Raw genomic sequence first — 12,358 nt, 5'->3', positions numbered from 1 at the left:
CAGAAAATCATATTCACATTTTACGAACTACAGGAAATATCTTCCATTTCTGCAGGTCGGAGCCATTAAAAATATGCCTTTTCATGAAGCGAAAAAAAAAAAATAGACGATCTTTTTCAACTGCATTTTAAGTCAATTTGAGCCGCACGGCCCTATATATTTTTTGGTTGTAATGCAACAAGGGCATTTCAAGTAACAGGAACTGCTACCCGTTTTTCCCCAGTTTGTGTAGTCTTCGAGAAAAAAAGTACGAAACACTAGTGGTACCCTATGGAAAATGCATAATGAATAATTGCGCTCTTGTAACCTATAGATGCAATTTGAACAGAGTTATTTCCCTTTTATCACAATTTTTGTGATCTGCATGCACAAATTTCTTCATTAATCTGCAAAATTCAACTTATGCAAACAGGTAGGTTATAGAAAACGTTGTTTTCTGAACATTTTTATAGTCTCTTAGGATGTACTTAGGTGAGGTTTTGGAATTCATGTCAGATGTTCAGACTCCTTGGTGTTTTTCCATAAAATACAAGGTAAAATATTTTGCTCCATAACACCCGTTTATTTTTTCATATAAGACTTAATAGGTCATGAAAGGTTATTTACCAAAATTGTAGAAGATTCTTGATTTTCTTTCTTTTGTTTTGAGACCCAATAATACCAATGCAAATATAAGGTAAAAGTCTGAGTCAGCCTTTTCCCGCCATATTTTAAATCTCAAATCTCGAAAAGGAGGTCCATAACATATCAATATTTTTAGCTTATTTTTATCCTTAACGAATGCTTTACCCGCTTATAGTATCAATTTTAAATTCTTGATTTATTAATTTTTACCCAACCTCACCTAAGTACATCTCTATGATTTAGTAAGGATCTTTCAACAGACTTATTTGTACCACATGTTTGAATTTGTTCAGACAAATAAAAAGATGAACTATTTTACTCAAAAAATGAAGATATTGACTAAGGGAAGTAACACAAACTAAATAACATCAAATCAAATCTATATCATATCTTTGTCTTGGTTGAATATTTTTTTAAAAGAAGTATACCAAAGTTGAGCAGTTAGGTTCTTCATACAAATGATCAAAATGATACTGTAAATTTCAGAAATTATTGCATGCATTTATTATAGCAATTTTGTCATTGTAGACTAAAATGTGATTTTATTTTTTGCGAAATTCAGAAAAATTCTGTTTGATTCATATAAAAAAAATCAAAATAGGAGTTTTAATTTTTGCAATTATAAACCTGTCGCTTTTTTTGGCAATAATAAAAACATGGCAATTATTTCTGAATTACAGTATTCAAATCTAGTTTTCCCACCTTTAAACAAAACTTTGTCATGTGATAGCGAGTTAAGTTTTTTGAATTATGTTTTATAGAAATATATTTCTTGTTAATATATTTATATCTAATATTATCTTTGTATATAATTGAATAAGTAATTTGTCTTCCAAAGCAATAAATTTTCTGATTTTGTTATTTGTACACTGGTGTTCACTTTTTTTTCTATATGTTAGTTGTGAGCCTTTTTTGTGGGCTTTGTTGGCTGAGTGGTCCAGTAACTTATCTATAGTTATATGTAGCCTGTCAACATTGAGGTTGTGAATTTGATCCCTTAACATGGTAGATGCGTTCCACTCTGATCTTAATTGACTAGGATAGCCAATTTTACTGCCAAAGGTTGGTTGTTCAATGTAGGCACTTTGGCTTCCTTCTCAATTTAATAAAAACTGACAACCACAATATAGTCTAGAGTACTAGAAATGGCATTGAATGTAGAAATGACATTGAAAATAGAAATGGCAATGAATGATGAAACGAGCAATTTGTTAGTTAAACCATCAGTACATACAATTTATTTTCTTAATTTACATCTTAGAAATTAATGGTTTATTTAGAGGTAAAGGCATGTCAATAAATTAAAAAGACAACCTTAGAAAACATTTAGAAAAAAACAACATATAGGGTTATACATATGTGGTGGAGAATGCAATATATAGAGCCATCAAAGCCCAAAAAAATACAAATATAAAAATACATGTATAGTATACCAACTTGTCAGAGGGACTAAATTTACAATTAAAATTCTAAACATCGTAGCACATATATACTGCTAACTGGATGCTTATCATTTGAGACTGTCAACCAGAAAAGGTCACCCCATATGCCTTAGACACAAAAGCAAAGCTAACAATAAGGCAAAATATGTTAAGATAATCAGAATGTATTGTATATCTATTAAAAGCATATATATTTGTTTAAAGAACAATGAAGATAAGCTTGCTCCTCAGCTATGTTGACCACAATATCATAAGTATTGGAAAAGTAACAACTGATTTTTTAGCCAGTCAATTCACTAAAAGGACAGATAACATGGCAATATAATTTTAAGAGAATGGAAACGGAGAAAGTGTCAAAGAGTTAACAACAGCCAAATGCCACCTTTGGGTTTTGTTTCTTTTTTTACAAATAAAAAAAAAAAAAAATTTACGGTTCACATTCCATATGTGTAAATTTATCAACTTTTTGGAAATAAGAACACACTTTTTTAAGTATTTCAGCAAAAAAAAGTACAATTATAACAATCTTACTCATTGATAACATTATATTCAGCACAAGTGTGGTTTGTTTTATTTCTAAATAGATACTAAATAGCATTTATTCTATCATTATTTAAATGGGGAGTTCATGGATCTGATGCAATAATATAATTTGTGTTTGCGAAAGGTTCAACGTAAAGAGAGGAAAACATTCAAAATATATACATACTGTTCTGCTACTTACATCTATATGTTGTTAAGGATGTACTTAAGTGAGGTTTTGGAATAACTGTCAAATATTCGGACTTCTTGGTGTTTTTCCATACAATACAATGTAAAATATTTCGCCCCATAACACCCATTTATTTTTTCATATAAGATTAAATAGCTCATGAAAGGTCATTTACCAAAATTTTAGAAGATTCTTGATTTTCTTTCTTTTGTTTTGAGACCCAAATAATACCAATGCAAAAATAAGGTAAAAGTCAGAGTCAGCCTTTTCCCGCCATATTTTAAATCTCAAATACCTCGAAAAGGAGGTCCTTGACCTATCAATATGTTTAGCTTATCTTTATCCTTAATTGATGCTCTACTAGCTTATAGTATCAATTTTAATTTCTTATTTCTTAAATTTTACCTAACCTCACCTAAGTACATCCTTAAATGAAATTAATTATAACACTTTGCAATTAAATATGGTAAAGTCGCTGAAAGACCCTTCTATTAAATTATTGCAAAATATCATTCTGCTTTGACAATAATATATTGATGTTATTTAGATAGATCCATTCGGGCTGGTAACAAAACTAATTTAAATATCATTTCAGCATTTCATCTGACACATTACACACATTACATAGTGTAACTGATTTGTAGCGAAGAAGTTCTTCTCGAAGTTGAGACCACCGAACATTAGTTTAAACAATATCTTATTTTTAAAAAAAATGCACAAATAACTAAAGAGTCTGGCGTATATATAAAATTTAGTCCAGGCCTCAAGGTCATAAAACTTTCGAGCATGATTTTTGTACTCAGACTCGAAAATGAACCAATCAAATTGCTGGATATCATGTTTCGAGCATGATTTTTGTGCTCCGAGCACTGAGCAAAGTTTAATGCCTTCAAGGCCTGGTATCTATGATGAGTTTATTTACTAGATCATGAAAAATATACAACAAGCACATAGAAAACAATAAGCTCATAACCTGTAAATGTGTCTACTTTAAAATTAAGTCTCAGCTACAACACACATTAAAGGACCTATTATGTAATTAAGAAAAAACTCTACAAATACAGCATGATTTTTAACTGTCCCGAGAATAATTTCTGCTGCATTTTCACCTAATTTTACTGGGGCAGCCCCGATGTTCCGACACCCCGTTAGTCCGACACCCCATTGGTCCGACACCCCACTAGTCCGACACCCCACTGGTCCGACACCCCATTTGTCCGACACCTCATTGATCCGACGCCCCATTGATCCGACACACCAATAGTCCGACAATACAATTAATCCCGATCAATAGTAGTAAGCTGATATACAGAAACTTACTAATTTGTGAACCTAGACCAGTTTTTAGAGAGCAATCAGGGACACATCGATAGTACTATTATGTAAATGTTTATCTTTACGATTTATTGATTGATTGTTGGTTGCTTAATGTCCAGTGGCAAATATTTCATGCATATTCAAGAGGAGAACAAGTTAACAATAAATACAATAGGTAGGTATTGTCACAACAAAGGCCATCTGGGATGATGGTCGGGGAAATTTGGACTGCCACTGTAAAATAAGGGTACATTGGATAGGGACAGAAATTTTGCCTTGCAACAGGCCACCTACGGACCACTCAAAGAGTTGTAGGCATTATCTTTACGAGGAACAACATAAGATAACTTGCATACCGAAACTGTGAACACACATTTCCACATCAATGAACTTGTCAATTAACCCGCTATTCGAACGGAATTGCTTCCCCCTCACCCATTATTGCGGGAGATGCAAACAACAATCTTCAACTTCCACTCAGTTGTCCTATCAGATAGATCTGTTGTATTTGAAATAAAAGTGAACACAAATTCAGGAATTTTGCGACTTAGATCAAGGGGTACCCCTAGAGTATCTATATAAAAGGCAACAAAAAATCGACCAATAAGGAGCCTGTAATTCAGTGGTTGTCGTTTGTTTATGTGTTACATATTTGTTTTTCGTTCATTTTTTTACATAAATAAGGCCGTTAGTTTTTCGTTTGAATTGTTTTACATTGTCTTAATCGGGGCCTTTTATAGCTCACTATGCAGTATTGGCTTTGCTCATTGTTGAAAGCCGTACGGTGACCTATAGTTGTTAATGTCTGTGTCATTTTGGTCTTTTGTGGATAGTTGTCTCATAGGCAATCATACCACATCTTCTTTTTTATACTATAAGTATGTAAGAAAATAGGACAATACAAATGTTCAAGTAAAGCAATCCCTATACAGTATTGTTAGGGGCAAACTGAAACACGACTCCAGGTGCAAGAGTTTCTCGCTGCATTGAAGACCCATAAGTGGCCTTCGGCTGTTGTCTGTTCTTTGGTCTGATTGTTTTCTCTTTCACACATTTCCCATTTCCATACTCAATTGGACTATTAAATAAAAGTTGTTCAAAACAAAAACTTGCACTCACAACCTAAAATGTAACTAGGTGATCTGGAAGGATATAAACAACACTACAAAGAAAGTCTCATCAGAAGATCGTTATATTCTACTTGTTACCGGTATACATTGTGCAACAGTAGTTTCACGGAACCAAGAAAAAAACCCCAAGTACATATATATACTGAACGACTTTAGAAACGCAACACTCATTTTGTTGATTTTTTTTACCAAATCTTTTTTGATTCTCTTACAACTACTTTTCATGCTTATCATGCTTTTTTCTCCTTACAAAAAATCAAAATCAGACTTACCTGTGGTTATTGAACATACCATTTTTTTGAAGTCGCACGAATTTCTTAAAGCGAAATTTTGGTCCCATGAAAGATTGTTTCAGTTTTTTTGCTTTGTGAAACATTTCTTTCAATCCTTTGCCTTACTTACTTTTTTTTTAAATGTTGCATCTCCATTTTGCCAAGTCTGAGAAATAAAAAAAACAAAGAACTGAATTAACCCTTAAGAATACTGCAAACATGAAAACATAAATGTGCTGCAACCATACCGTATGACTTCAGAAACTCGTTCTACTGTCCTTCCGACAACGATACAAGTAGACAAGATTTGTTGCTGGCCATCAATGAACAGATCAACGTGTAGTGACAATGAAACATCAACATAATTTGATTATGCAACGTCATTTGCCAATCATGTTTACGGCCGCAACGTCAACTGCTAACCAAATTGCCGAGTGCCATTGAGTACAGATTCATGTCATAAATGTTTCCCATGAACTGCATTGCCAATGAATTGACTGAAGGAAAACCTGTAAAGCCCTCAAGTTCCAACCGCATAATTGCCAAAACCAATTAATGGGTTGGACAAATGCAAAATCAGAAGGTGTAAAACAGAACCCAAAAAATGTCAGACAGAATTTGTTGACCTTTCTGACAATCATTTTGGCGTTAGTAACAGGCAGTCATCGCTTTTGACGTTGACACATTCATTCAAAAATAACACAAAAATAATCTAGTGTTGCGTTTCTAAAGTCGTTCAGTATATTATTACAAAAAGCATCTAGCTAGGCAAGGTATCAAAATATCAACAAAATAAATTCAGGTTCAAATATTGAATGTAATGTTATGGCAGTTCTGTGTTTGTTTTTATACGCCCGTCAAACTTTTGACTGGACGTATTGTATACAAATGTCCGTCTGTCCGTTTGTCCATCTGTCTGTCCGGCGTAAACATGTCGCATCGTAACTTGAGAACGACTCATCCAAATTTCTTGAAACTTAACATAGTTGTTTTTTTATGATAATCTAAAGATCTATATACTTTTTGGTTTTGATTCAAAATTTTATTTTAATGTTTTTTGGTAAAAAGGGGGGGGGGTCACATGTCGCTCCGTATCTCAAAAACAATTTATGATTATTGCTTACAACTTTATACAATTCTTAGTTATATTAATGTAAAGATCTGTATACTTTTTGGGGATGATTCAAACTTTATTTTAGAGTTATTGATTTTTTTTATAAAGAGGGGGTTCTCACATGTCACCCTATATGTATGATACTATAATTTATGATAATTGCATAAAAGATCACACACAAGACGACGGACGTATCATGCGCTCGTGGCGCAGCTGTTCATTAAACAAGTATTGCTGCGCATATATATGTACATACGCTGAAGTCATCGAATGCAAAATGAAGTTCTTTGTCGCTTCATATACCGTATACCGGGTTGTTTTTGCGGGGTGTAAATTTTCGCGGATAGAATAAAATCTCCAAATTAAATTCTGCAAGTGATCATGCAAAAGTATGATAAAAGTTATGAATCCGCCAAAATAATAACTTCCAAAATATTTCGCATGTTTACCTTATTCAATGAAAATCGTGAATTGTTACGCCCGCGAAAATAACCCGCTATAGGGTATATTAATATAACCAATAAAATTTCAAGAGCATATTTGTTTTAATAAAATTGAGAATGGAAATGGGGAATATGTCAAAGCGACAACCACCCAATCAAAGAGCATACAATATTTCTTTGTCAAAATGTTCAAACTTCTTGAGAAATATATATCAGTAAAATCATGCATGTCATAGTCATGATTATATAACGCACAATAGCGTTCGCAGGTACCTAGATACATGGGTCGTCTTATTGGCCATAATGCACGCAATGCATTACAAGAATTGTATGCATGCTCCTTATTAACATAATATTACGAAAGTACATGTACAATGTACTTATACAGGCATTTTCCTTTTGAAAAGTATCACCAGTTGTGTTTATACCTAGTAGTTTATAACATACATAGACAATTAATACTGTCATCTCATGACTACATAATTCAACTAGAGGCTCTCAAGAGCCTGTGTCGCTCACCTGCATTTACTGATTAGAGAATCATGTAAAATAAAGTTAAAATCACAATTAAAAGTACTAAATATTAGATATTATAATGATAACAAAAACTGCAAAATGTCCGTAAAATTACAAACTCAGGGGCAGCAACCTAATAACGGGTTGTCAGATTCGTCTGAAAATGTCAGGGCAGATAAATCTAAATCCAATAAATATTTTTGACACCTATCAGATTTGCTCTAATGCTTTAGTTTCATAGATATAAGCCAATTTAAAACTGCATTTTATCCCTATGTTCTATGTTTAGCCATGTAGGCCATGTTGTTTGGTAGTTTTGGTCATCGATCGGACACATGTTTTAAACTAGATACCCTAGTTATAATTGTGGCCAAGTTTGGTTAAAAAAAAAATTGGGCCATTCAGATTCAGAGAAGAAGATTTTTGTTAAAGTGAACAGACGACGACGACGAAGACGGACGATGGACGCCGCACGCCAAGTGATGAGAAAAGCTTAAGTACTTGACCTTTCAAGTCAGGTGAGCTAAAACTGTACCTATTTATTAGCATATGATAGTCATATTACACGGAGTCTAATGAACAGCTTGATTATCATTGAATAGAATTAAGGAATAGTTGATAACATAAATAATATTTTGAAGTAAAAGTTAAGAAATCAGAGGATAGTACTGCAACAAAATCGACGTTCCTCAATTAAAGTTTTTATTATTTTGCTAATTTTCAGGTAGGCTTCAACAAGTGGATATATAACACCTTTTAGGAATTTATAAGTCAATTGCGATCCCTGAAATGGAAGTTGTTTCACCTAAAATTGTGTGATGACGTTGTTTTAATCGTGCCGATATATATATATATAAGAAGATGTGGTATGATTGCAAATGAAACGAATCTCCACAAGAGACCAACATGACACAGAAATTTACAACTATATAGGTCATCGTACGGTCTTCAACAATAAGCAAAGTTCATACCGCATAGTCAGCTTTTAATTTTAAAAAAGACCCCGAAATGACAATGTTAAACAATTCAAACGAGAAAACTAACGGCCTTATCCTTAAAAAATAAAATGAACGAAAAACAAGTAGGTAACACATAAACAAACGACATCCACTGCATTCCAGGCTCCTGACATTCACATACATACATAATGTGGCGGGATTAAACATGTTAGCAAAATCCCAACCCTCCCCCTAACCTGGGACAGTGGTACAAATGTATAACAGTACAACATTAGAACGAACTATACAAATCAGTTGAAAATGGCTTAACTCATCAAATGGACAAAAATACAAGTTGACGTGGCCGGCAATTTGTACATCCCAACAAGACATAGACAATAGGTACAGATTTGTTAGCGTGTTTTTGAGTGTAAATTTTATATATCTTTTAATGTACGACGAATGCAGTTTGCAATTATGTCTTTCAGTATTTCAAGCATTTGCATAGTTATATATAATCTCATAATCTATGTTAAAAGTGTCGGACTAACGGGGTGTCGGACTAATGGGGTGTCGGACTATTGGGGTGTCGGACCAATGGGGTGTCGGACTAACGGGGTGTCGGACTAACGGGGTGTCGGACTAATGGGGTGTCGGACTATTGGGGTGTCGGACCAATGGGGTGTCGGACTAACGGGGTGTCGGACTAACGAGGTGTCGGAATATCGGGGCGACCCCATTTTACTTCTCTTTAAAGAAATCCTTGGACTAGATGCGTCACATAGTTTTACTTGTAATATACAGTATGCAAATTAAGAACGTCTATAAACCATAGTCTTTATAATTGTTTTTAAGCAAATAGGGTATGAATTTGATGAGACTGTCATCAAGGTGAGAGGATTATCGCTATAAAACCAGGTTTAATCCACCATTTTCTACATTTGAAAATGCCTGTACCAAGTCAGGAATATGACAGTTCTTGTCCATTCGTTTTTGATGCGTTTTGTTAGTTGATTATGCCATGTGATTATGGACTTTCCGAATTGATTTTCCTCTAAGTTCAGTATTTTTGTGATCTTACTTTTTTGTATACGTCCAACAGCTCGGATGATCATTCTCGTGCTGTTCAAACCCGTAAAACGATGTGTAGTGATTATTGAAACTGTTTGTTAAGTTGAATTTAAATATTTTGAAATTGGTCAGGCTTTTCATCTAATTGTCATTTGGACCTAGGTTGATAGTGACCTCACTGTCCAACATTTTAAACCAAAACTGTGAACAAACATTTTCTGTTTAAGTAAATAAAGGCAACAGTAGTGTACCGGTGTTCAAAAGTCATTAATCGTTTAAGAGAAAACAAATCTGGAGAACAAACTACAACCGAGGGAAACACGATCTGAAGATCTTTACCATTGCCTAAACGTTGATTTCTTCATTTCAATACTATCACGTCAGCCGCTTTATGCTCAAGTTTCCCAAAGGTACAACTAAGATTCTTTATATTATTTTTAAAGAGTAATATAAACAAACGAATTGAACTAAAAAAAACTGTCTTGATTTTCATTTCAAAATCCTCAATATTTGATATCTCTAATTTATATATGCGCAATAGGTAAATTCAGGATTAAGCAATATCTTTTTGTTGAGCATGACGTCAATATGGGAGTTCCGATGCGTTCTGTCCTTATTTTGTACACTTAATTTTTGTGAAAGATGTCTCATGACATAAACGTGACACCACCAATAATAAATCGTTAATGTTGTGTACCCGGACTTTGTGACTTGTTTATAACATGGCATATATTTGCACTTTACCCAAGTTTATTTATATTGCTTCACATTTAAACTTTTGACCTTTTGATATGAAAAAATATAACAAACACCGTTAAAATTTAGGAACACCTTTTTCATAAACGCATAAAATGTAAATTGTCTCTATTCGCAAACAAAAGTTGGCACTCTGAGAACACTTTTGCTTGGATAATTTTTTATATAAATCTTCATATTAATGTTTGAATTTGTTACAGTGGCTGATGATTAAGAATTTAAAAAAAGAAGGAACAGTTTTTATTTCAATATTGAATATATAAAGATTGATGATAAAATATGTAAACCATTATCATATGTTCTTATTCATAATGTCTGCAATGAGCTCTCTAAAACTACTAAAACTTATTTCAAAGAATGAATAACTTATATGTGACTGAACAATTCGCCGTTTCAGAATCTAATGCATCCTGGGTAATATTTTCAAAAGCGTACACCGAAGCGTTTTGATTGGTTTAAAACGTTATAAACAAAGGAAATTCAACCAATGACGTAACGTTATTTTCACTTTGGGGTACGAACAATGAAATTACCTATGATGCTTTAGATTCTGAAACGGTCAATTGCGACTTCTTTAAACAATCGTGCTCAAGTGTTCTATTTCTTCGCCATAGTCTTGTGAGATTTTTTTATATTACCCTTTTCTTACGGACACTTTTTCTTCTTGTTCGTCTGTAACAATCTCTTAAGGCTTCGGTTTGCTAAGCTTAAAAGTTGTCTTTTCGTTACCAGCTTATAGTAGCACTGTGAGACAATCATCTCGTCCCCTCGATGATTAAGACTGATTTTCCATGGTTTTTGAATTGCTTGGTTCTTATAGGACTTATCGCCATGAAATAGCGGTTTTTTAAAGTTTGCTTTTATTATCTTGAATATGATAAGAGATACAGCAAATATTTACCAGCAAGGCAAAATCTACAAGTAAGTCAAGATGTTTTAAATCGTCAGACGAATCCGTATTGGAGTTATTGACCTTTAATGACATCTTTTATCAATTTGTTGGGGCAAGTAAAAATTACCTTATTTTTCAATTATCAAAATAAATAAATAGAGACCTAAATTCGCAAAAATGCTAAACTATTGTCCCGATAATTATCGTGAACAAAGGGGTACTAGTATTCAACTGTTATATTGGTGCATGTGCAACAGCTCGATTGTAAATTCGCATAGTCAAGTACCTGTAGGAGGGTGACAGTGATTGTTCAAACTGTTCGTCTAGTAGTTATTTAATATTTGGAAATTATCCTTTTGGTCCTTGTTTGATAGTTGTCCGCCACTCTCAATCACTAACATATCAAATCTTCGCTGAATTTAAAGCCCAGCTGTGAAAAAGTTAACTTTTTTGTCAATCTGAAGTCTCTGAAGACCTTTACCATCGACAACACGATTATATCTTCTTTCCAAAACTATCACGTCAACCTTGTTGTGCTTTACACCACGCGAATACTAATATACGTTATATGGTTCGCTACTGACCCCTACGGATCCATAGAGGGTTAATAAAATCCATAGGAAGTGAGGCCTATGGATTTTATTCACCCTCTATGACCTCTATGGATCCGTAGGGGTCAGTAGTTAACCTACAACGAATTCATCGCACGCTAGACTTTTTCTGATGCGTTTTGTTGAAAAATAAACATATGAAACACAAGAACATTAATAGATGACGTCACCATTAACGCGTCATGAACCATTATACAATTTACTTATAGGGGGTCACTACGTGACGGCGTTAAACCAATCACAACGTGATAACTTACCCGCGGTGCGATAAGATTCTTTAGATTATTTTAAAAGAGTAATATAAACAAACCAATTGCACTTAAACAGCGGTCTGTTGAGTTACATTTCCAAATCCTCAATATTTGTAATCTCATTTTTTGTTTTAAGTGCTTACTTTACAATACGTTTATTCCGGTTTGAGAACTATCTTTGATTAGCATAACGTCAATATGGGAATTCCGCTGTGGTCTCGTTATTTCTCCAAAAACATTATGATTTTTTTTTATTAAAGATGTCTTAT

The sequence above is a fragment of the Mytilus edulis genome, chromosome 14 (assembly GCF_963676685.1).
Source record: "Mytilus edulis chromosome 14, xbMytEdul2.2, whole genome shotgun sequence".
NCBI classification, from domain to species: Eukaryota; Metazoa; Mollusca; class Bivalvia; order Mytilida; family Mytilidae; genus Mytilus; species Mytilus edulis.
Note: the sequence above shows the minus strand (reverse complement) of the source record.